Genomic DNA, 27,144 nt, shown 5'->3' on the forward strand with positions numbered 1-27,144 from the left:
CCGCTATTGATCTCTCAGTTTGCTCCCCTTCATTATTCTCCCATTTTTCATGGAGGGTTGACAGTAATCCACTAGGCAGTGATCATTTTCCGATCCTTTTGAGAGAGACTGGCCGTGGTCGATGCCACCCTATCCGCGTGCCCCGGTGGAAGCTGGATCAGGCAGACTGGTCCACTTTCACTGCTCTCGCAGAACTTGATCCTGCCATCGTAAATCAGCCATCAATAGACGACTGTGTAGCAGCGGTAACTGACTGTATTACACATGCAGCTGCTCAGTGTATTCCTAAAACCTCGACACGTTTTCCACGATATCCTCGTCCGTGGTGGAATCCTGCTTGCCACTTAGCACGGAAGGCTCAAAAGCGGGCCTGGGATACTTTTCGTAGATATCCCACACTTTCAAACCGGGTTGCTTTCCAACGGGCCCGTGCACATGCTAGGTGGGTAAGACGTCACAGCCAGAAGGAACCTTGGATTAAGTTCACAACCAGTATATCTTCTACCACCAGTTCCAAGATCATATGGGACAGGATTCGAAAGGTTAATGGACACTACAATTCTATCTCCCCTCTCGATCTTACTCTCTGATGGTCAGGAGGTGACTGATGTTCAGAACATCGCTAACACTCCAGGTGAAAGCTTTTGCCGGGTATCTAGCACTTCTGCTTGTTTTTCCACCTTCCTGGCCATCAAGACTCGGGCAGAGCAATCACCTCTTTCCTTTCGAACTGACTGTTTCTTTGACTATAATTGTCACTTTACCCTGGTGGAACTAAAAATGGCCCTTCATCGGTCTGCCAGTACGTCTGTTGGACCTGATGATATTCATTATGACATGCTGCAGCATCTATCTCCTGCTTCTCTTGATGTCCTTCTGATTGTTTTCAACCGGATCTGGCAGGAGAATGTTTTTCTGATGCCTGGCGCCAGGCTATTATTTTACCTTTCTCTAAGCCAGGGAAAGATCCCAAGATTCCTTCAAACTACCGTTCAATTGCTTTGACGAGCTGTCTCTGTAAGACATTAGAAAGGATGGTTAATGCTCGTCTTGTTTGGTTCCTTGAATCAAACAACCTCCTCTCGCCCACCCAGTGTGGGTTCCGTCGACAGCACTCCACCACAGACCACCTAATACGTCTTGAAACATCTATCAGAGAAGCCTTTCTCAACCCCCCAACATCTTGTATCGATATTCTTTGACATAGAGAAGGCTTACGACACAACATGGAGGTATGGCGTTTTGCGAGACCTCCATACATATGGGTTACGTGGCCATCTACCCATGTTTATTAAAAATTTTTAATGGACAGGAGATTCCAGGTTCGTGTGGGTTCGACACTTTCCCGTTCTTTTGTACAGGAACTTGGAGTCCCTCAAGGTTGTGTATTGAGTGTTACACTCTTCAACTCTTCAGTATAAAGATAAATGCCATCACTGAACAACTCCCTCTCACTGTTGTGAATGGGCTGTATGTCGACGACTTTCACATCTCATGTCAGTCGTCATACATGAGATATATTGAGCGGCAACTACAAACCGCCCTCAATTGTGTGGAAGTGGACTCTGGCGAACGGCTTTAATTTTTCTCTCTCCAAAACTGTATGCATGCACTTTTGCCGTCGACGGGGTATTCACCCTGATCCTGAACTTCATATCGGTGAAGTTTTGCTGCCAGTGGTCCCGGAGACCAAGTTCTTGGGGCTTATCTTTGATCGTAAACTGACCTTTATACCACACTTAAAGCAGCTTCGGGTCAAATGCACAAGAGCACTGAACATCCTCCGTGTTCTCTCTTCTACCAGTTGGGGGGCTGATCGCTGTTCAATGTTAAAGGTATATCGTGCTCTTATTAGATCGAAACTCGATTATGGATCAATGGTCTATGGCTCTGCCAGACCCTCGGCCTTAAAGATGCTGGACCCCGTTCATCACCAAGGACTTCGACTCTGCACTGGGGCTTTCCGTACCTCTCCAGTTCAAAGTATATACATTGAATCTCATGAACCTTCTCTACACCTTCGCCATTTGCAACTATCTTTACAATATACTTCGAAACTTCATTCCTTACCAAAGCATCCCACCTGGAAATGTGTTTTCCTTCCTCGGTGGGCAGTACTTTTTCAGAACAGACGATCTGTCATTGCTCCGTTTGGCCTTCGCATCCGGGAGTAATTGGATGAATTGGGTCTGTCCTTGGATAACATTGCAGATTCCACAGGTCGGCCTATCCCACCATGGCTTATTACAGCCCCCAAATGTGACTTTTCTTTCAGTCACCTAAAAAAGACAGATACTCCAGATTGGAAGTACCGTCTTTTATTCAATGAATATCTTTCAAACAATCATTCAGTTCCCATTTATACAGATGGTTCCAAATCAGGTAATTCAGTGGGCTCTGCTATGGTTTGCTATGAGTCAGTAGTTGCGCGCAGAATCCCTTCTACAGCTTCTGTGTTCACTGCTGAACTGTATGCCATTTCTCTTGCCCTGGATCATATTGCAGCTGAGCAGTACTCCAACTGCACTATTTATACTGATTCGCTTAGTTCTATACTTGCCTTGGAATCGCTACACGTTAGCTCACATCCTATTCTCGCTGATATTCGAAACCGACTGGCCCATTTCTCATTAGCAGCTACTTCAATCCAGTTTTTTCTGTATACCAGGCCATGTTGGTATTCGAGGGAACGAGCTTGCAGACATGGCAGCTAAATATGTCTGCTTCAGCACCATCACTCCTATGCCTATTCCGTACATGGACTATGGTGTTGTCTTCAAGGCTCGGCTCCGTGCCAGCTGGCAGTCCACTTGGAATGAGCAACGTGACAACAAACTTTTTTCAAATCAAACCCAAAATTGGACTTTGCCATCTAGCTTCCGTAAAGTTCGGAAGGAGGAAGTTGTTCTCGCTAGGCTACGCATTGATCACAGTTTTTTAACTCATCATTTTCTTTTATCTGGAACTGATGCACCAATGTGTAGTTTGTGTAACACTCAAATCACTATCAGCCACGTTTTACTTTCTTGCCATCGTTACAATTCTCAACGACGGCAATATTTTAAACAGATTTTTTCCCAGGGTCAGTCTGTAACATTGGACAGAGTTATTGGTGATGGTGACTCTGTCCACCTTGATAATGTTTTTAATTTTTTAATGGCCATTAACCTTTTTAATCTCATTTAAGTGTTGCATATTTATTCATTACACCTTTTTAATTGTGGTTCCTTTTTTACAGTTTTAATCTCTCTCCTTCAATTTGACATTGGACAATGGCCAGAACATTAAATAACTCGACACCAGGACTGGAAAGGCCAACTTCAGGTGACTAACGCTCCCGTTTGAACTACTCGTTAGTCATCCTGGCGAGTTGTTATTATACTTTTGTTGCATATCATTTCACACTTTTACTACTTTACTTTTTTAGTACTGGCCATATTGACTCATAACCCGGAACCAGGACTGGAAAGACCAACTTCAGGTGACTGACGGTGGTTTTTATACTTACCTGTTAGTCTTCCTGGCGGGTTACGATCATTACCATTCTGCTACAGGTAGTTCTTTACAACTTTGCTGACTGGATGTCAACATTGGTTTTTACACCATTTTCTGTTTTAATTGCCGTTTTGCTTTTATCTTCAATTACTTTTACAAATTTTACTCCATTTACTTGACTTTTATCTTTTTACTGGACATTTGGCTACTCATTATTATGATTTTGCGGAGTGTCTTTTAAAACTTTTATTCTTTTACATTTTGATAATAGCTGCTATGACACATAACCCGGAACCAGGACTGGAAAGGCCAACTTCAGGTGACTGACGGTGGTTCTTGAACTTACCTGATAGTCTTCCTAGCGGGTTATTAGAGTAAATATTTTACAACTTTTAAGACTGGATGTCACCATTGGTTTTTACACCATTTTCTGTTTTAATTGCTGTTTTGTTTTTACCTTCATTTACTTTTACAAATTTTACTCCATTTTCTTGACTTTATCTTTTTACTGGACATTTGGCTACTCATTATTACGATTTTGCGGAGTGTCTTTTAAAACTTTTATTCTTTTACATTTTGATAATAGCTGCTATGACACATAACCCGAAACCAGGACTGGAAAGGCCAACTTCAGGTGATTGACGATGGTTCTTGAACTTACCTGTTAATCTTCCTGGCGGGTTATGATCATTACCTTTTTGCTAGAGTAAATACCTTACAACTTCTTATACTCTGCCTTCTATCTTAACATTGTAGACTAGGTGTCAACATTAGTTTTATACTTTTTTGTTTTACCTTGATTTCCATTTATGTCTATTACTACATTTATTTATTTTTTTATTTATTTTTTACATTTTTACCGAATGTCTGGCGCAGATAGCCTCGCTGCTTTGTGCCATAAAACACTAAATCAATCAATCAATCAATTGGGCTATTCTTTTATCAATGAATAGTGAGATTGATCGTAACATTATAATGCCCTACAGCTGAAAGCGCGAGCATGTTTGGTGTGACGGAAATTCGAACCTGCGACCCTCAGATAACAAGTCGAGCGCCCTAATCGCGTAGCCATTCCTGGCTCATGAATTTTGATATGATGTGTGGGTCATATATAAAATTGGCCAAAATGACACTTTATAAATTCAGTTGAGTTCACACCTTGACAATTATTGTTCATACAGTTTGATAATATAAATAGAGCTTCAGTCGCTGCTATGTCTGCCTTATTCTAGGAGTTCTGATTGGTCCTGGTATTATGCTATACAATATATATATAGAACGTTAGGAAATAATAAATATGAATTTAAAAATAAACCTTATGCAAAATATATTGAGTTTGAGACAAAGGTGGGAGAAGTGTGGACAATGTAAGGGAAATATCGGGTAGTTAGCTGTTGATAGGAACAATTTATTAGTAGTTTTCACTGAGCTAAGTTGACGTTTAAAACAGTTTCCTTTCCAAATAAACAAAGCTCGATTCTAAATTAAGTCGCTGTCTGCAGATGTAGACCGTTTGATGTTTCTACATTTCCTTAACGTACAAACATCAATTTGCAGCAAAACTACTAATTCCTGGAATATGGTTAAAGTAAACATAACTATTACTGAAACCTACACTCCCGTATATTTAGTTTTTAGCTTAGAACCACCCACCCCCTATCGAGGTTTTCGTGAAATTCCGGCATTGGAAGTATGTTGGATTGGAATCCGATATAATTTACTTTAAAATCAGTTGTTTAGGTTCTATAAAAGTTGATGTGATTTTAATTAAAATATTGGTTTGAGCTCTTAGCGTGATGTGATATGTTAAATCCTCGTGCGTCTTGATAACTAACTGACCACGCCACTTCATCAGAGTAAACACGTTTGAGCTTTTAGCGCTGTATTGAATAGGAACAGAAAACAGGTATGCTTGGAATTTCTTTTCTTATTGAAACACATGTTAAGCACGTTTTCTTTTTGAAGTATTTGGACACGTGCATATTGATTACTCGTGACACAGGAACATTGATGTTGCTAGTGAGATGGTGTCTTCGAAAAATATATGATTCCAAATTATTTAAAATATAAATTTTTAACGTTTTTTTTCTTCTTCTTTTTGCATAAACAGCGAGACTTAGTGCTTAAACTGCTACGTTCAAAACATTTTGTACGTAAAAAAATTGTTTTGGTATTTTTTCTTGAATATATGTTCATTGTTGGTTTCTTGTACGTTTATATAAATATAAAATTGTAGGTACCTAAAATTACGAAACATTCGGGCACATCCCCCCACAAAAACAAAATTGGGGGTATTTAAAATCGTGAAACCTTCGGACACGTATCCATTTTCTCCATCTATAACGGTGATCCTCAACCAGTCTGATATATCTGTAAATATGTGAAATTGTACAGTATTGTTCTCAGTAAACTCTATATGATACGAAGCATCTATTATAACCTCTTTAGATACTAACATTTCAAAACCATGTTTTTCTAGAGTACTAATTAAGAGTAAAGTATGGACGCTTTTTGACCATATTGACATTTTTGGCATTGTGGTAATTTGTTTAAGAAATTACTTGCTAGTAATTGCTAGGTGGTTAATCTTATGTCTCACTTATTGAACTACTCGCTTGAATTGTGATTGATCTCGGATCGAAATTGTATACATACAAGTCTCAAAAATCCAAACTGACTGAGAGAAGAAAAACTGAGACCAAACTAATGGTCATTCCACAAGCTTGAGGTAATGCCCAAAGAGGGGTGTTGTTTATAAGAGAGACGGAGATTATGTTAGTTTGAATATTTGAGAAAGGTGCCTCGCTTGCACTTGCTGGTGGGTTAACCCTCTAGCTTAGTTGATAAGTGGCGGGTGTTGTTTGTGAGAGAGACAGTGTGGTAGTTTGAATGTTTGTCTTACAAGCGCCTGCTAGTGGATTAACCCTCTACCTCGGTTGATAAGTGACGGGTGTTGTTTGTGAGAGAGACAGTGTGGAAGTTTGAATGTTTGTCTCACTAGCACCTACTGGTGGGTGAACCCTCTACCTCGGTTGATAAGTGACGGGGGTTGTTTGTGAGAGAGACAGTGTGGTAGTTTGAATGTTTGTCTCACTAGCACCTACTGGTGGGTTAACCCTCTAGCTCAGTTGATAAGCGCTAGCCTTGTGTACAAAAGGTCTTATTGCTCGATCCAGAAGCAGGGAAAAGGTAAATATTATCTCGCTATATTCCAACTGAATGGAACCTTGTGCAACTTCTTAAAATAACAGAAATTCCACGTTTCATATATAGACATCCTGAACTCATAACCGCTGACCAAAAAGAGTACAGCCAGTAACTAAACCCGGAATCTAATATATGATTACTCCATCCGGATGTTGAGACTGACAGTTGCAGACTTCGGCACTCTAACCTCTAGGGCTTAGGCCACGTGCAGTTCGCCAGACTTCTAGCTGAAGCATTATATACTAAATACTTCATACATAATAATATTACTTTAATACTATCGATTATGTTTGCCAATTTTTAATTTTTTCATATTATTGTTCGTATAAATTACATATACATGTATTTATAAGTTTTATCTGTATATAGCATTGTTCCCTTAGATTCATTTCTGCATTTGTTTAAACAAATATACCACGCTATGTTTGTACATATGTCTCCGTTTCGGTTCCTTTTATTGTTTTATTGTTTTTAAGTCGCTTTCATATTGTCAGTTTTTGTTACACTGAATCTGTTTTCTTCCTAAATGACAAGGTATTGCACATTGTGCAACTGTAGTAGCTATTAAAAAAAAAAAAGTGACTTACTAGCAGGTTCTAAGGGGATTAAACTTTTAATTTGTGACATATTTCTGGTTGAAATCTGAGTTGAAATATCTTCTGAACAAAAACTAAACAGACGTATTGTATAATTCTTAACGGATTAATGGGATATTTTTGAGGTCTATGAAAAATAAGGTTGAATAACTCTACAAAGAATGATCCCTTATCAGTCAAGTTTTCCTCTCTCTGAAAATGGTGCTTTTTACAGTTAAGGGACTGTTTGTGAAATACTGTTTATCTTTCACAGTTTGTTCACGCTAATCTCTTCGAAACATAGCATTTTCCCGAAGAAGCGTGACTTATAAAGATCTTCTGAAATTTTCAACGTATTTCCTTAGACTCCACAGTGATTATTCCGAGATTGCAAGTTAATGCAAATATGCCTAAAACGGTATTGATTAGTTCACGTGAGTTCTCATAATTTTCCGAGACGATACGTGAACATTTTGTCTAATCAATCATGATCGTCGGTTACCCCAAAGTTTACATTTTAGCAATTTGTTTTTAAAACTAGGAGGAAAGAAAACACGAGGGTTATTCTATTTAAAATAAAATGTCGCGATTCCTATATTGGTTGCTTATACAGGTAAATTATTCAGAAATATGTTTTAGTATCGTTGCAATGAGAGATGGACATTTCCCTGCCGTTAAAAACGTGAGGGAGGGGTCATATTTCGTGCGCACCTTTCTGCATACTAGAAATGTCACGCCTATAGTATGCGAACATACCTGAAGAAAGATATGATGACTGCTAGTTATTATAAAGGTTTTAGTTATGCAGTTTAACGTGTTGGGAGCAATAACGCACATGGACGTTCGCAGTGTGGGTGCGTGCCCTGGAAAATGAGGACCATAATCCTTTCTGTATATAATTAAAAAAAATTACAATTTCACATTGCTTTCTCCCCATCCCTGAATAATTTCATGGTAACATCTAAAGGTGGTAATATGTGAGTGCTTTGGGTCTAAGTTTTATATAAAGACCAGACATACACAATGTCAAACTGTTGCTGTGCTTGTTTGCTGTGAATGTTAGCGAAGTTTTAGTCTCATAGTTTTTAAATTTTGCGCAAAACTATGCACGGCCAACATACGTATTGCCGTCTGAAATGCTCCCCCGCAAGTGGACTTGTAACGCTAAAAACCGGATCTTGATACCCGTGGTTGGCAGAGCAAAGATAGCCCATTCTGTCAGTTTGTGCTTAATTACATGTTACAAACCGTCTCAAATTTTAAACTAATATGCTAGAGGGAAAGCAACTACTTAACAGAATCTACCACCAACTACTCTTGACTGACTAAATAGTGGGATTTTGTCATTCTTTTACAGTGACCCATAGGTACTATGAATCCTCAAGTTTGGCGTCCGAGCATGTTAACCGTTAAGTCACTTTCGGGCTTAAAGCGTACGATCTGAGTAAATAAAAGTTAGCTCATAAGACAAAGTATTAACATGTATGTAACGAAATGTTCCAGTAACGTTCATAATATACTGCTAAAAATATATTAAAGGAACAGTACATATTTTTTTGAGTATATTTTTGCCATAACTAGCATTATGTATGAAAAACATATCCGTTCATCTACAAGTGTATTTTTAAGCATGAGAGTGAAGTTTGAAGCAACTCAAACGAAACTCGCTTCACTCAGAGAACACAACTCAAGGTATCCTATATAAGGCTGCTACCTGAAACTATGCATTTCTCATTAATTTTCGAAACAAACACCAACATCGATCTTTTGCGGCTTGTTTTGTCAGTGTGTACCTCCATCTTATGTTCCCAAGCAGTCAGGCGCCATCTGACGGAGAACGAGGTGACCAGGTCGGTCCAAACGCTGGAGGATGGCCAGACCCAAAGGAGAGTGGCACAGCGCGTCGGTGTGTCACTAAGCGTCATCAATCGACTTTGGCGACGCTTTCAGGAGATCAGGTCAAGGCCGTTATCGCTGCACAACAGCGAGAGAGGACCGTTACATCGTGAGAGGTTAGCTACGGCTCGGTCGCTCTGAAATGACCTTCAGCATTCCACTGGAACCCGTTTGTCGACCCAAACTGTTCGCAATCGTCTGCACGAAGGGCGCCTTAGGGTCAGACGGCCTGCAAGAAGAATTATTCTGACAGCGCGACACCGTGCAGCCAGGTTGGAGTTTGATCGTCAGCACCTGTGTTGGGAACTTCATCAATAGACTACCATGCTGTGGACAGACGAGAGCAGGTTCACTGTGTTTCATAATGATGGTCGTGTGAGAGTGTGGAGACTCTGAGGATAACGATTATCCGCATGTAACATTGTGCAAGTCGACGCTTATGGAGGAGGTTCTGTAATCATACTTATACTCGACAGGGGTGCTCTGAACGCACGACGATATAGAGACGAAATTCTGGAACCCATTGTGATGATTTTTGCTAAAGCTGTCGGCGATGGGTTCATTCTCATGCAGGAAGGATATCGCGCGAGCCCATGTGGGCTTGACTGTGTATGACCTTCCTTGACGAAGAAGGAATAGAGACTTTTGAGTGGCCCGCCAGATCTCCAGATTTAAATCCGATTGAACATTGTTGGGATATGCTGTAGAGGCGTGTTAGTGAACGACAGTACTCTCCTCAGAATGTACAGGAATTCTGACAAACATTGGGAGACAAATGAGCTGCCATACCTCAAGATAACATCGATAGATTGATTCGAAGTGTGCCAAATCGGTGTCGGGAGTGTGTCACAGCCCGTGGAGGTCACACTAGATATTGAGTGTTTCAAACATTTCTTATATAAACGTACGTGAATTGTTTCATATGGGACATCAATTTTAAAAATTCTCCCATGTTTTATCGTTCATCACACATTAAAAAATGGATACAGATGGAACTGAAATGAGTCAAATTACCTAAAAAATAAAACTGGCATCACATTTGGAACACTGAGATAAATTATACAAAAAAACGCACTTGTTTCTTTAATTGTTTTTAAGCAGTACAATTTAAATTTCTTTGCTGGTTCATTAAGGAAGAGGCCCGGCATGACCAGGTGGGTTAAGGCGTTCGATTCTCCATTGCACCAAACATATTTGCTCTTTCAGCCGTGGGAGAGTTATAATGTTACGGTCCGTCCCACTATTAGTTGATAAAGAAAAGTAGCCAAACAGTTGGTGATGGATGGTTATGACTAGCTGCCTTCCTTCTAGTCTTACACTGCAAAATTAGCTTTGCGCGAAATTAAAAACAAAAACATTATAGAAGAACAAATAATATTTTCCTTATACCCTGTCTCTAGTGCCCCGTTGCCGTCAATATCAGATAGGAAGGGGGCTCCAGCATACAGTACTGGCTGAAGCTAGTCATACCAACAACTTTTTTTTTTTTATGACTTAGTCGTAAACTGCACTCATGTGGTATAAAGTCACAATGAGACTGGTAATAATTTAAGTCGCATGTAATGCTAATTATCGTCACGCTACATCAACTGAGTCGTTATGCTATTCAAGACTTAGTTCATTATATAATTATTTGTTGAAACTTGAATAACTTAGTCTACTGATAAGTCAAGACCTTTTTCTTTTTTAAAGCAGAAAATCTGGTGGACCAGTGCCAGTGAAAGAACGCCGTCTATGTTATGTTTAATTAGTGTTATCTCTGCCCCTAAATGAGGTCAAGGTACCTTAGCTTTTCAGGATAATATTATCCTACCATAAAACACTTGTTCAAAAATATATTTTTTAGGCTCAACAGGGCTCTCTCTCTTTGGCCTTACTGATCGGCTAAAATTTAGAGTTGTCGAGCCAAATGATCGACTAGTATGTACATATGTAAACATTTTATACATAGCGATATAGGCGTCACAAAAATTACTGTCATTTTATATCGCTTTTCATTATATTTGCTTTGTCGTAAGGTCGTGTGGAGTTCGTTCTAATTTCATGTTTGTTTGTTAGAATATTCAGACAACTTTCAAGCCGTAAGTTTTAGCTGACGATCGAAGGCCGGAGTTCCAGGTCACAGAAAGGTCAAAGTAGTTTTATTTCTCACATGCTATCGTGCATGGTCAGGAGACGTTACATATTAGCGCCCACAGTTGCTGTGATTGAAGGTATATTATATATTTTACGCCATTTGCTAGCAAGTACTTTTTTACTGTTTCTTTGACGTCAGTCTGATAAGATATCAACAAAAACATAAGTTTGATTTTTCAAGTACTGGGGTTGACCTAACAAAGAAACAAACGATAAAACAAACCCGAGACCTGTTCTAAACCTTCTTTCTGTGAAACACGGTTTGAACTGCCTGACGAAGGGCTTCTGCTCGAAACGATGCAAGTAATAATAAAGTTTCTGTTGTAGACATGTTTTTATTTTGTTTTTAACAATTTTGAGCATGTTCATTATTTTTCCCATTTGTTGTTTTAGAACGATCGTTAAAAGACAATAACAGACGGAAGCTAGACAACACTTTATGGACTTATTTTCTGTGTAAAAAAAAGGAAAAAAAAGAAGGAACATTCTCCCTGTGACTCAGTAGTAAGACTGAGGACTCGTAAAGGTAAAAGTCGCATTTGTATAAAAGTACAGATAACCCATTGCGTAACTTTTCGCTTCACAGTAAACAAACAATAAAACACAACAATATAATAAACAGATGTCTAAGTAAAAAAAATATATGATCAGAATTGTTACAGAATGTTTTTGTTATTAAGCACAAAGTTACATATTAGGCTATGCCCACCACGGGTATCGAAATCCGGTTTTAAGTGTTTCAGGATTTCAGACTTAACGACTTAGGTGCTATTAAAGGGGAAAAATGTTAAAAAATTCCAACTGAACTAAATAAATAGAAGTACTTCACATTTATATTAAACAACACACACATGTACGTTTGTAAACAATACTTTCTGAATATTATTGTGCTTTATGAAAAATTATAATATATTTAAACCAATTAAAATAGACCATTACGACTAAAAGTATTTGTTCACTACTTTAAAAGTGCACAGATAGCCCTCGAGTAGCTTTGTGCGAAATTCCCAAACAAACTTTCAAAGAAATTATCAATGTTAGGTCTTACGTTCACTAGTTATCCGATAGTGGTTTCTTCTAGCTCTCTCTGTTCTTCCACTAGCTCCACCTTTTATCAGATTACAGAAATCGATTCAGGGGTGTAACCTAGCAACGTCTTGAGAGAATTGAGGATTCCCTGATGGAGCTAGTAAAGGGCCCCAAGCTTGTCAACACAAACAGGTGCCCTTTGTTTGATAAAACACTGATAATAGTGTATTATAAAGTTCGTTTTCCAACCATGCTTTCTTGTTATTAAATTCGGCGTAAATGTGTTCATTCCACTGTGATTTTCTGTCAGTTTTATTACAGAGAATTATATTTTATTCTTCTCCTACGGTGACGGTGTTACAAAAAGCAAATACACTTTTTTTCTTGGTTTCAAAAATAATTGCGTTAAAGTATCAAGAAAATGACGGAGTAATTAAATTATCCCGAGTAGTTTCGTTCCAAAATTAATTGCGTAGAAGTATCAAGGAAATGACGGAGTAATTAAATTATCCCGAGTAGTTTCGTTTAAAAATAATTGCGTAAAATAATAATTATATTATTTACAGCCATGCAGTACAGATTTAGGATTTTTCGTGGCCGAATAAATCAAAATGAAGTTTTTGCTTGAATTTTTTTAAGAAAATGTATGACATGAACTGGAAAAAGTTATTTTTCTCTGAGTGAGTTGACATGAAATGACGCCACTGTTACATTTTTACCTACAAAAACTCTTAAAAAATATCTAAACAAATACTCTATTTCCAGTATTTATTTTAAATATACCATGCAAAATACGAGGGCTGTTCAAAAAATACGCGGACTGTTTGAATTGCGCGGCTCCAGTTGGTTCCAGGGGAATCCGCTTGGTGTCGCTAGGTTTGCACAGATCAGCTGATTACGACGCCATTTCCCGATTGCAGATATCTTCATTTGTGTATTAACTACGCGGTTTTAAGTGAAGTGCGATTTTTTTCGTTTGGCGGATTTCAGAATGAATGACCTGAAGGAGCAACGACTTGCTGTGAAATTTTGTGTTAAACTTGGAAAATCTGCGACTGAAACTTTTGCTATGCTTAACACTGCTTACGGTGATGTTGCTATGAAGCGTACGGCATGTTTCAAGTGGCATGAACGTTTTAAGGATGGTCGACAGTCCATGGAAGATGATGAGCGTCCTGGACGTCCTTCCATGTCAACTGACAACCCACGCGTCGACAAAATCAACACCCTGGTGCGGGCAAATCGACGTCTGACTGTCAGGGAGCTTGCTGAAGAGTGTGGGATATCAGTTGGATCTTGTTACGAGATTTTGACCGAAAAATTGAAGATGCACCGCGTTGCTGCGAAATTCAGCCCTCAGAACTCGTGAGTTTTTGGCCAAACACTCGATCACTGTTCTTTCCACCCCCCACCCCCCTACTCACCTGACCTTGCTCCTTGCGATTTTTTCTTGTTCCCCAAACTCAAAAGACCCTTGAAAGGAAGAAGATTTGAGACGATTCCCGAGATTAAGGCAAATGCGACGAAGGAGCTGGATGACATTACAAAAGAAGCGTACCAGGACTGTTTCAACAAGTGGAAACACCGTTGGGATAAGGGTGTGTGCATTGGGGAGGAGAGTACTTTGAAGGGGTCCCAGACCTATAACTTCTAAATAAAGTACATTTTGTTTTATGACGTCAGTCCGCGTATTTTTTTAACAGATCTCGTAGTAATAATTTATTTTTCATTGTCACAAGTAACTATTTCAGAGTAGATAACAGTGAAATTAGTTGTAAGGTATATAACGCCTGAACTAGGATAATTATATTATTTAACATGTAAGAACAAAAGCACTTGATCCAAAAATACATTATTTGGGTGATAGTTTTATATTATAGACGGCGATACAGTATAAAATATGTATGCGTGCGTGCGTGTGTTTACATATAACAAAACCACATCGGGCTATTTGCTGTGTTTACCGAAGGGAATCAAACCCGTGATTTTAACATTGTAAATTCGAAGACTTACTGCTATCCCATTGCGGAACATATACATTATAGGTTGAATGATGATTTGGCAACATACATTTGTGTGATTTATGTGGGTTAAAGGAAATATTGCTGTTTGGTCTTAATAAAATACTAAGACTAATATAAAAAATAAATTTAATAATAATTAAAACCCTGTTAAGCGAATACGAAAAAAAATCCTGTTTGCTTAGTGAATAAACTTTAAAATAGTAGGTAGCTATAATTACTATATACAGTTGAAAATCAAAATTTTTGCTTCTTAGTTACTTATTCTACTGACGATAGAGGGAGCCACTTTGCACACATTTTACAGAAGTGCTTTTGGATCATTACTGCATTATACTTGTTCACATTACAAACGTTCAAAGAAAATAAATAGCGCTTACACAATGTGTGATCAGTTGTATGTCTGTCAGGATGGTAACAATGGACATAAAATGTGTTCGTACGTTTACGATGTGGGTCGTTTTCCTTGTGTGTCTTCAGCGTTAAATATGTAAAAAAGAAACAACTCTTGAGGTTTAAAAATCAACGCTACACATTATTTACGGTTTTGCCAGAGAAGCGAAATTCTCTTTGTAGTACAAGTTCCAAGTTCTCCGCACTGATTTTAGTTTAAAAGTCATGTTTCTAATCGTATCTAGTGAAGCTATATGCACTTTAGTAGACGCATATGAATTGTATTAAAATATATTACAGTAAAACCTGTTTAAGCCGGAAATATCAAAATGTTGCAGCATTATTTTAAGATGTCTCTAATAAAAGGCCCTCTATATGGCGGAACCTGCGTAACGCGGACGGAAAACTATCTTTCACCTACCTAAACTATCAACAAGTAGGATTAGAAGCTGAGTAAGGCGGAAAAAATGTTTTTGATTAAATATTAATTTCTCATTTCATTAATAATTTTTTTAAATATTAATAAATCCTCGTACATTTTGTTAGAGTAAGTATTGGTTAAATATATTCTGTTCTGTTTTCTGCCGTCATTATTCGAAAGAACGATTGACTGTACTTCTGGTCGCATTTGCTGATGGTTTGTTTTTGAATTTCACGCAAAGCTACACGAGAGCTATCTGCGCTAGTCGTCTCTAATTTAGCAGTGTTATACTAGAGGAAAGGCAGCTAGTTATCACCACCCACCGCCAACTCTTGGACTAACTCTTTCTCCAACGAATAGTGAGATTGATCGTTACTTTATAACGTCCCCACGGCTGAAATGGTGAGCATGTTTGATGTTACAGGGATTCGAATCCACGACCCTCGAATTACGAGTCGAATGCCTTAACCACTTGGCCATGCTGGGCCATTTGCTGATGGGAAAACTATAGAAATTATGGGTAATAGGTAAAAGTGAAAATCATTATTTTTGTAGTTAAATTAGATTCATGATTTGTAGAAATATATTTGTCTTTTAAATGCAAAATTCTACTCTTTAAATAATTCTCACGAAAAAAATATATTCTTATCTTCCCTAATTTTAATATTTAGAGAAAATTTACTTAATACCCTCATTTTAAAAAAAGCTACTAAATACCCTCATTTTTAAAATGTTGTTTGACGCTTCTCTGATTGAAAATTGATGCAGATGATTCTGTGAACGTGGAAAGTTTTGTGAAAGTTGACAATGTTTTACCAGGAACTGATGAAATTGATTTAAAATGTGTAATAGGATCACAAGATGGTAACAGTGTGAGAGATACAGAAGATGAACAAAATAGAAAAGATAGTGAGGAAATAGAAATTCCAACTTCATCGCAAGTGTTAAGTTATATTAACGCTATCAAATTGTAAGCAAAATTGAAGGGGGAAAATGAACTTTATGAAAAGACCGTAGAATTGGCATTCTCTTTTAGCCGCATGAGAAAACCCATTAAAAAACGAAACAGGTGAAATTGGACACTTTTTTCAAATAAATTTAAGGTTTTGTGTACTTATGTTTATTTTGAATGTCTATTTTTGTTCTTATCCTAATAAATATAGCATAAACAGTATAATACCTTTATTCACAAACGTCTTCTTTAACGTTCCGCTAAAAAATTATAAAAAATTAAGGAAATGCATGTTCACTGTCTAATCCAGAAAACCTGTTTAAGCCGGAAAATTTACTTGGTCCCCTGCGATTCCGCTTTAGACAGGTTTTACTGTTACAGTTAACAGCACACAGTCAAGATAAAACAAACAAAATGTTCGAAATAAACACGTTTTCTTGTCATATGCGAAATAGACGAGTTTCATCTCATTCAGCTGTGAAACAAATATAATTTACTGTTCTGTTAGCTTGCGAAGAATACGTCTACCACAATTAACGTGTTTCGTGATGATGAGAAACCCAGTTGAAGTAAAAATGTATTCTCAAGACGGTTGGTAAGGGTATTAGCACTTTAATTAAAATAAAGTACAGAACAACGTTTTGACTGTGAAACGGAGGTAAAGTGAACTAACGTGTGCAATGAGGAATCTGTAGTGATTAAAATATTTTCTTTTAAAATATTTTGAAGTACAGTGGTACCTTGGTTCTCGAACTTAATCCGTTCCAGAAGGCTGTTTGAAATCCGAATCAGTTTTTCTCATAAGAAATACTGTAAATTAAATTACTCCGTTACAGACCTCCAAAAATTACGCATTATGAAGCATTTTAAGGAAAATAATGCTTATTTATGCATGTAAGTATTATTATACAGGTATAAAACTATAAACACAATGAAAAAACAATAAATGAAAATTTAACTGCACTATACCTGTGCTGAGGAGGGTTGATGGCGTAAGTGAAAGGGGGTGATGAACGTGGAGAGTAGGAGGGTTATTATTGTTAGGAAGGGGAGTCACCTTCCATAAAAACGTCAGGTAACTCTCCTTCTGGGACTCTTTCTCTTTTCTGTCTCTTTGCACTGCTACAACCTACTTGAGACCCACTGGACCTTATTTCTCACTAAAAACTTGTCTAATGAGGTTTGTTTCTGTCTGCATTTTAAAATCTTTCTGAAGGTTTATGCTGCGGTTTGCTACAGCTTTGTCAGGGTGAAATGTTTCTACAAAACTTTGTAACTCTCCCCATTTTCCACACATTTCCTTGATTAGGGAACTAGAAACATCCTCCCTTCTCTCCTTCTCATCTAAAGACACTTCTTCAGTTGCCTACTGTTGCTGCTCCTGGAGTTCTTCCATGGTGAACTCAGTGTTGTGGTCTTCCACCAACTTCTCCACATCATCACCACTCACATTCAAACCCATACACTTGTCCAGTGAGACAATATCCTCGACAACAGGCTCAGCTTCAAAGCTTTCAAAGTCTCTATCTGCTACTGAGTCTAGCCACAATTTCTTCCAGGCTGAGTTCATGGTCCTCAAAGACACTTCCCTCCAGGCTTTGTCTATAATCCTCAAGCAATGGAGGATATTAAAGTGATTTTTCCAGAACTCTTTGAGGGTTAACTCTGTGTCAGAGGTCACTTCAAAGCACCTTTGAAACAGTGCTTTGGTGTAGAGTTTCTTAATGTTTGATATGACCTGCTGGTCCATGAGCTGAATGAGAGGAGTCGTGTTAGGGGGCAAGAGCTTCACCGTAATGAAACTGTACTCCTCCACCAACCCGTCCTCCAAGCCTGGTGGGTGAGTAGGTGCATTGTCCATCACAAGAAGGACCTTGAGTGGCAACTGTTTTTCCGTGAGGTAATTCTTTACACTTGGGGAAAACACTTCATGGACCAACTGCATAAAAAATTGCCTGGTTACCCATGCTTTACTATTATACCTCCACATGACATTTGGTTTACTTTTCAGGACATTATTTTTCTTAAAAACCCTCGGGTTTTCAGAATGGTACACAAGCAAAGGCTTAAGTTTTAAGTCCCCACTTGCATTACTACATAACAATAGAGTTAGCCTGTTCTTCATTGGCTTGTGTCCTAGCAGTGACTTCTCCTCTTTAGTGATGTATGTCCTCTTTGGCATTTTCTTCCAAAGGAGGCCTGTCTCATCACAGTTGAACATTTGTTGGGGAATAAAACCCTCAGCTTCTACATAATCCTTAAATGATAAACAAATTTATCAGCAGCGTCTTTGTTAGAACTGGGACCCTCCCCACGTCTCACCACACTATGTATGCCACTTCTCTTCCTAAATTTTTCAAACTACCCCCTACTAGCCTTAAAGGCATCACTTGTAGCAGTACTCATTCCAAGGGTGTTTTTCAGGAGGTTAGCATGCAACTGCTTTGCTTTCTCACAAATGATGGTCTCAGAAATGCTATCACCAGCTAACTGTTTTTTGTTTTCCCAAATTAACAACAGTTTTTCTACCTATTCCATTGTTTGTGATCTTTGTTTCGTAAGCACTTTCACTCCTTTGGCAACATCAGCTCCTTTGATGACCTCTTTATTTTTTAGTATTGTGCAGACTGTAGACTTCGCCAAACCAAACTGTGTAGCAAGGTCAGACACACGAACACCACTTTATACTTCGCTATGAGATCTTTTTTCACCTCTATTGTGGCTCTAACAACTTTTCTTTTTGGTTTTCTGCTTTCATTATCCTTCTCTGACCCCATGGTGGCTTATTTAATCAGAATATTTAGAAAAACAACAACAACAACAAAAAGAAAAACGAGAACGTTCACAGCAGATTTTAGCGGGGGTGTGGACTGAGCGACAGGTGCAGGTAAAATGTTTTGGGCAAGCTTGGCGTGGGCCGAAAATGGTCGAAGGGTCGTTCGAGTCATCAGTCGGGTTATTTCGGGGGTTCGGGCCACGATAGCTTAGTTCGGGAACCGAGACATTTTTTTCTCAAACAATATGTTCGAAAACCGTATTGTTTGAGAAGGGAGTCGTTCGAGAACCGAGGTACCACTGTACATCACTTGTCAAGTTGTGGAATTGTATGTGTGGTAAAATACTTTTTACAAACGTATATGGTATTGGAAAACATTGTCTTTACTTAAAATACTATTTTGTGAAAATAAAATGTATTATAATAACTCTTATTTGACGAGATAGGTGTCTGAGAATTTTAGCGAATCTAAAATTCTACCAGTTTCGATTTTGACATCATTGTTTCGTCGGGAATATTAAAAAAGTGTGAGATTTTATGGCGGATTATCCCATGTAACACGCATAGTTATCCAAATATTGCTAAGTATTCTGTAATCTAATATCAGACTCTACCATTTTTAACTGCTTCAGAGCGTTACATTTCTTTAATTAAATGGTGTTACATATAATAAATTATTGAATTTTGAAGTGAACTACCTATATCAGACTTTTCACGTGAACCTTATTGGAGTAACAGTATACAACGTTTTAGGTGTTATAATAACATCTCACTTATGGAGGACTTTCATATTCCTGAGTGGATGTTAGTTTGATACTTATGGCAACTTTTTACCAATTTGATCTGTAATTGTTATATATTAAATTCGGTATTCATAGTAATCCATATCTAAATGCATTACCCCAGTAAATTACAGCTACTTTATGAAAAACATTGTATCATATCCGCCCGGCATGGCCAAGCGTGCTCAAGCGTTCAACTCGTAATCCGAGGGTCGCGGGTTCGAATCACGGTCGCACCAAACATGCTCGCCCTTTCAGCCGTTGGGGCGTTATAATGTGACGATCAATCTCACTATTCGTTGGTAAAAGAGTAGCCCAAGAGTTGGCGGTGGGTGGTGATGACTAGCTGCCTTCCCTCTGGTCTTACACTGCTAAATTAGGGACGGCTAGCGCAGATAGCCCTCGAGTAGCTCTGCGCGAAATTCGAAACAAACAAACAAAACAAATTATATCATATCTACATTATATATAAAATTGTGAAGGAAATAAATTTGTTTAAAACCATAACAATATTTTGACCAAATTTATAAGTGCTGAAATAAATAGTTTGATTACATAAATGACGTGGGTATTATTAATGATGTTATTTTGGGAAAATTGAAGCCTACAGACACGCACCCTAATCTAATGTATAAAGATCAAACATACACAATGATTTACCTGTGATATGTTCGTTCATCTTGGGTATCGAAACTCGATTTTTAGCGTTGTAAGTCTCAAGACTTGTCACTGAGCCACCTGGGGAAGCCTACAAAAACAAAAGTAAACTAGATCTATTATCTCGAACTAAGAGCATGCGCATATGAGTTGACAAAATTTGAACAATAAAAATTACCAATATTGGTTTATATTTTTATTCGTAACTCGGAAGTAGATAATATTAAGTAGCCTGTATTTGAAAACGAATAAACTGTTCAACTTGTTACTGTGCTAAACGAGTTCAGGAAGGATGTCAGGACTATATCTATATAAAAGGATTATATCACCACTCAAGCTCTGCAACAGAAACGTATCATTGTTTGGTCTTACATTAGTGAATTGTCGAATCAAAAACTAGTTGATTCTTGTTTATTCTTATTTTTCTTAGTATTCCCCAGGTAGAAATACTGTTCGAATTAAAAGAAAAAAACAAACAAAATACGGTTTTCATTGATCGTCTGTAGTTACAAGTTTATTAGGCATCCCATACTGACAGTACAAAAGGCCAATCACAAGACGCTAATTTGCTCTAACAAATTCAGTATCTTTTTGGTGAGCAGTAATTAATCTAAAATCTTCCTTTATCAAAATTGAGCCCCCTGTGACTCAGCGGTATGTATGCGGACTAACAACGCTAAAAACCGGGTTTCGATACCCGTGGTGGGCAGAGCACAGATAGCCCATTGATTAGCTTTGTGATTAATTCAAAACAAAAAACTTAAGCAAAATTGAAGATGTAAAGGAAAGTTCTCGAGATATTAGATTCTGCCTTGAAACTTTTTAAGAAAAAGAAGTACAAATGTTTTTTTATTATTATGTACGTTCCCAGTGGCTCGGCGGCAAGTGCGAAGGCTTATGACACCCAAAACCAGGTTTCGATAATCCTGACCTGTCCAGCACAGGCAGCTGTTACGCATTATAACTTATCTCGGACGAGTGCCCGATTTATTATGTTACGTTTACGATTTCAGATGGTGTAAAACCGAGTTAAGTTGTAATTTAAATTTATAAGTTAATTAATTAGAGATGTATCCAATTTTTTATGTTTGCAACAATATAGATACACGCACAATTTTCTTCCTTAATACAAACATATTTTAACATATAAGCAATAATACGATTTATAATAACGGTTATGACGAATATTTATCACAAAACAGTGTTTTTTATAGAAACGTGTTGCAAGCTTACAAACAAATATCCAGTTTTTATCTGATCCGGAACTTTCTTGATATCCTAGCGAGGGTTTACGATGAGATAATTAATTCTGAGTTGATATAGGTACAATTCACTTAACGAGGAACTATCTAGGTTTTCACTGATTATACACAAGTTTTTCACAGCGTCTTCGTAGAAATATTGACCTTCTAAATTAATCCGCAGAAGTTAAACGGTTTGTAATGTTTTAAATCTACAAACGTTTCTCGTCAAATATCTGTAGTTTTCCTATTGATTTACGTTAATCACAGTTATAGCTTCCGAAGTTTACAGTATACCAACTGTAGCAAACCGACAAATGTATAGTCTCTCTGCATGGTGCGATCGCTACCTTTTATAACAGACGATGTTCCAAAAATTTCAATTAAAGCAACATTACTGGCAATCACTAGTATTTACATGCACACATTGTACGTTGTTGATTCTTACCCTCGAGAATCTTCCAGAAATTTTGCGAATAGGCGGGAATTTCGCAATACCGCTTTAACAGTACAAGTTACATGCACATCTAAATATATATTAAACTGAAAGAAACGTCGATATTAAATATAGAATAATGAAATCATCACACGGCGTACTGTCAGCTTTGTGTTTAGCAGTAATCAAACCTACTACATGTTGTCAAACCTAAGATTAATTATTGATGGGAGGATTTGGAACTACAGAAACGTCAAGTTCATGGTTAATTGCATCAATTTGTCTCTTATGAATTTATTATTATTATTTTTTTACTTTAGTTATAAAGAAGTTATTGCTCCAAGTGATTCGTTTTAAAGACAGACGTGAATGCCATTTCAAATCATTACGTGTATTAAGGATTTTTTGGCCCTAGTAGTATAGGCCATGTTGGATTTCTAATCGACGTGGCTTCGAGTCAAAATATCAAACAAAAATTATGTGTCGGTGGTTACTCGAAACGTATTTTCTAACAAAAAATAAAAAAAATGTTGAAATTTCCACAATTCCTAAGTAAGATTACACGTGTTAAACTTTTTAGTATGAGTTGTCTGTTGATCGTAGATTGTCTGGTGCTATATTATCGTTGTTATAGCGTTGGCTTGGTCTACATTCTAAGCTGGATAAAGCTGTGGTTGAAAATTGTAAGCCTAAAGTATACGTCACTATAGGAATACTTAGTTGTTGTGAACAGCGATTTAGGTTTTTCTCTAAAACGTTTGATCGCGGATGTTTTTATTGGCTCTGTTTGCGAAAAGCAGCTAATCTTTTTCCTTTTTTTATGTTACCCAGAAAAAGCCCAAGTAAATAAGGTAGATTCTCTGCTAGTACTTTGTACGTCACACTAGCTGGTAACTTTTTATGTTAGGTATTATAATTATCTCGGACAAGTTTCCGATTTATTATGTTACATATTAAGATTTTAAATAACCGAAAATTTGAATTTGAAGTTAATTAAGTGTCGATATATATAAAATTATGATATTTGCCAACAAGACTGATGCACATAATTTTAATTCTTAACAAAAATATATTTTAATCTACAAACAACAATACTATTTATGTGTGTTTTTCTTATAGCAAAGCCACAAAGGGCTATCTGCTCAGCTCACCGAGGGGAATCGAACCCCCGATTTTAGCGTTGTAAATCCGGAGACATACCGCTGCACTAGCGGGGGGCAATACTATTTATAATGACGGTTATTACAAATATTGGTTTATATGAAGAGTTTTACTAGTTATACTGAGTCTTCTATCTGATAGACTGAATATTTTATCGATTGTCAAGGTCCACGACGGGCGAATTAATTCTGAGTTGATAGTGTTACAACTCACTAGCTTGAGTGGCTACACGCTGCTTATAAGCTGACTTTTTGCCGACGAAAATTATTTAATGCCCTCGTGGAACTACTAATGTCCGAACTTAATTCATTGAAGTTGAACGATTACTATTATTCGAAATCTATAAACGTTCTTGTTCAAATTCTATAGTTTCCGGTTAAGAAGAGTTACTCGTAGTTGTAGCTCCCGAGACTTGTAATATACTGATTACAGCTGATCGAGAATAATCTCTTCTGTTTCATGGCGCATCGGTTATAAATTCATTAGGCGAAATTCTCGAATATTCAACAGTATTCAAAGACACGCTAGTGTTTTCACAAAATTTATATTGTTGATTTTTTGCTCTCGAGAATCTTTTACAGATTTAGAGAACATGCGTAATACACATCCCACAATATACTTCACATGCATCTAACTAAAATAAACGTATAACGGTAAATTCGTATCAATTTCTTGAGTATTTGTTTTATAATTTATGTTGACGGTAAATTAATTTTCTTAATATGCACAAACCATACATAAGCTAAAATGGTAGTCTACCTTTCCCGTCATTCGAAATCAATTTCATTTGCTTTCAGACCAGTGAACGATCGCTAATAAAATGGGATGTTACGTTTTAAGATTTTTATCGAAAACTCAATATGCTGTTTATTAGTTATGCTTTTCTCACTCTAACTCAAAAGGTAATACGAGGGCTGTTCAAAAAATACGCGGACTGACGTCATAAAACAAAATGTACTTTATTTAGAAGTTACAGGTCTGGGACCCCTTCAAAGTACTCTCCTCCCCAACGCACACACTTATCCCAACGGTGTTTCCACTTGTTGAAACAGTCCTGGTACGCTTCTTTTGTAATGTCATCCAGCTCCTTCGTCGCATTTGCCTTAATCTCGGGAATCGTCTCAAATCTTTTTCCTTTCAAGGGTCTTTTGAGTTTGGGGAACAAGAAAAAATCGCAAGGAGCAAGGTCAGGTGAGTAGGGGGGTGGGGGGTGGAAAGAACAGTGATCGAGTGTTTGGCCAAAAACTCACGAGTTCTGAGGGCTGAATTTCGCAGAAACGCGGTGCATCTTCAATTTTTCGGTCAAAATCTCGTAACAAGATCCAACTGATATCCCACACTCTTCAGCAAGCTCCCTGACAGTCAGACGTCGATTTGCCCGCACCAGGGTGTTAATTTTGTCGACGTGTGGGTCGCCAGTTGACGTGGAAGGACGTCCAGGACGCTCATCATCTTCAATGGACTGTCGACCATCCTTAAAACGTTCATGCCACTTGAAACATGCCGTACGATTCATAGCAACATTACCGTAAGCCGTGTTAAGCATAGCAAAATTTCAGTCGCAGATTTTCCAAGTTTAACACAAAATTTCACAGCAAGTCGTTGCTCCTTCAGGTCATTCATTTTGAAATCCCCCAAACGAAAAAATCGCACTTCACTTAAAATCGCGTAGCTAATACACAAATGAAGATATCTGCAATCGGGAAATGGCGTCGTAATCAGCTGATCTGTGCAAACCTAGCGACACCAAGCGGATTTCCCTGGAATCAACTGGAGCCAACCAACCAGACCTCGTAGACTTGTTCTCAAACTATTGTTGGTCTGTTTTCTCATACTTACTATTTCTGATTTCGAAGGAAGTACTTTATATCATTCTTGAATAGACTGTATGTTAAACCTAACAGATATTATATCTTAAATCCTTAAAAAAACTTGTATATAGCATAAACCAGTAATTTAAAATAATAAATGCATTTTATAGTTAAAATATTGCATACAATGTAATAGTCCATATTCAATTTTTTTTTTAATTCAACGTCAACTCATATGTGTCCATTCTACCAAAAACATGTAAAGAGGTGAAACTGAAATATCTTGGATGAGATAATTAAACGTAAAGACCATAAAAGAGGCAAACTTTCTGTAATATTATATTGTTTATTTTTAACCCGAAACAAACAAAGCACTAAACCGACTTCAAAACGCGATGAAGCACTTTGAACAACATAACTGTTTTCTGCTTAGATCTAAATATTTTCAAAAATTACCCTGTCTTCAGGGACAGGAAATAATTATTATTATAATATAATAATTATTAATTGTTTTCTCATTCATGGGGATGACATTATCTCGAACATTTCTTAATTAGTTTCAAATAAGTTGTTCAATTATAATATTTTAGTTAAAATATTTAGTTACATGTCAACTACTTTTAATGAAGCTAATTTTTATTTTCTTGCACTATTTGAAGCTTTACTTTAACAACTGTATAAAAGAAATGCCTAATATGTCGTCTTCTGTCTTCCGGACTGATGTGTTCCCAGTACTAGTTTGCTTGGTTTTTTTTTTTTTTTAATAAGATGGCGTACGTGGGTTACGTTCTAAGTCTTTTAAAATTTTGCACAGACTAATAATAAAATATGTAGTCAAATATCGTGAAGACTGTTTTGCTTTATCAAATGATAAAATTATAGTTTGTTAAAACTAAATGGATACTGGGCCTGTTCAAGAGAAATGACGAACGAAAAATAAAAAATCGCGATTTGGTTATTCGCCAGTTTTAGATTTAGGAACGCTCTGGATAGCTGAAAAGCGGCATATACACTGGAGATGTAGCGACTATGCCAACTAGCTCTTTATATTTAGTTTCAGATTACTTTTTGGGAAGAAAATCCAGATGCCTTTTGTATTGCTTTAATTGTTTGTTTTGGAATTTTGCACAAAGCTACTCGAGGACTATCTGTTCTAGCCATCCCTAATTTAGCAGTGTAAGACTAGAGGGAAGGCAGCAAGTTATCACCACCCACCGCCAGCTCTTGGGCTACTCTTTTACCAACGAATAGTGGGATTGATTGTCACATTATAACGCCCCTACGGCTGAAAGGGCGAGCATGTTTGGCGCGACGAGGATGCGAACACGCGACCCTCAGATTACGAGTCGCACGCCTCAACACGCTTGGCCGTGCCGGGCCGCGTATTGCTTTAATACTGGTGTCCATTATAATTCATAGCACATTATCCGATAAACAGGCAATTATGTCATAATAAAATCGCTGAATATTCAAATTTTATTATAAATATTTTCAAAATGATAACACTGCGTCAAAGATATTTTTAATGTATTTAACAAATATGATAATTTTCATTTTAGTGAAAATCGCATTGCATTGGTGTTTTGTCCTAGCAGGTTATGAGTTATGTCTCTCAGTGTTGAGAATAAGTGTCTTCTCTCTTTCTCCCTCTTATAAATTGTGGTACTCTAGAGTGGATTTAAAATTTCTTATAGTAATCGAGTGGATTCTGCATAATAACAGTTAGTACAATTTCATCTTTCTGTGTCATACTGTGAGGTATGAATCGTAGAACTCCGAAGCTTTTTTTCTGTAATTACTTTGTATTTGAGGTTTTCCTATTAGAAAACTCGTTTCTTTACTCTTTGCAACCTCCTCACCCAACCCCTTTTTAAACCAAGCATGAAAAAATGACACTTTCAAAGTTTTAAGATGTCAAATGTTTACACTTTGATATACAATAATAACGAATAATTTTAACTCTCATTTTAATAAGTTACCCCGCGAAAAAAAACAACTTTGCATTTAATGTTGTTTAATGCCTTACGTTGTCCTTATTTAGCTGCAAGATTATTCAATATGGAGTATGAATTATTGTGGTATTTTCTGATGGCATTTATTTCCTTCACGAGTGAAAACATAGGTCAGCAGAATAATTGGCTTTTTGATGAGAATA

The 27,144-nt window shown here is 37.3% G+C and overlaps 1 protein-coding gene across 4 annotated transcripts in view; it reads left to right on the plus strand.

The window, feature by feature from the left end:
* Positions 1-27,144, plus strand: part of LOC143246477 (5'-AMP-activated protein kinase subunit gamma-1-like) — a 190,939-nt gene that overhangs the window by 22,674 nt on the left and 141,121 nt on the right. Inside the window, exon 2 of one of the 4 annotated variants that reach the window (XM_076493274.1) lies at positions 11,703-11,835. The exons of the other annotated variants lie outside the window; for them this stretch is intronic. The gene's annotated coding sequence lies outside the window, so the exon portion shown is untranslated. The remainder of the gene's footprint in view (positions 1-11,702; positions 11,836-27,144) is intronic. 4 annotated transcript variants of the gene reach the window in all.

Source organism: Tachypleus tridentatus, chromosome 3 (assembly GCF_004210375.1).
Source record: "Tachypleus tridentatus isolate NWPU-2018 chromosome 3, ASM421037v1, whole genome shotgun sequence".
Taxonomy (NCBI): Eukaryota; Metazoa; Arthropoda; class Merostomata; order Xiphosura; family Limulidae; genus Tachypleus; species Tachypleus tridentatus.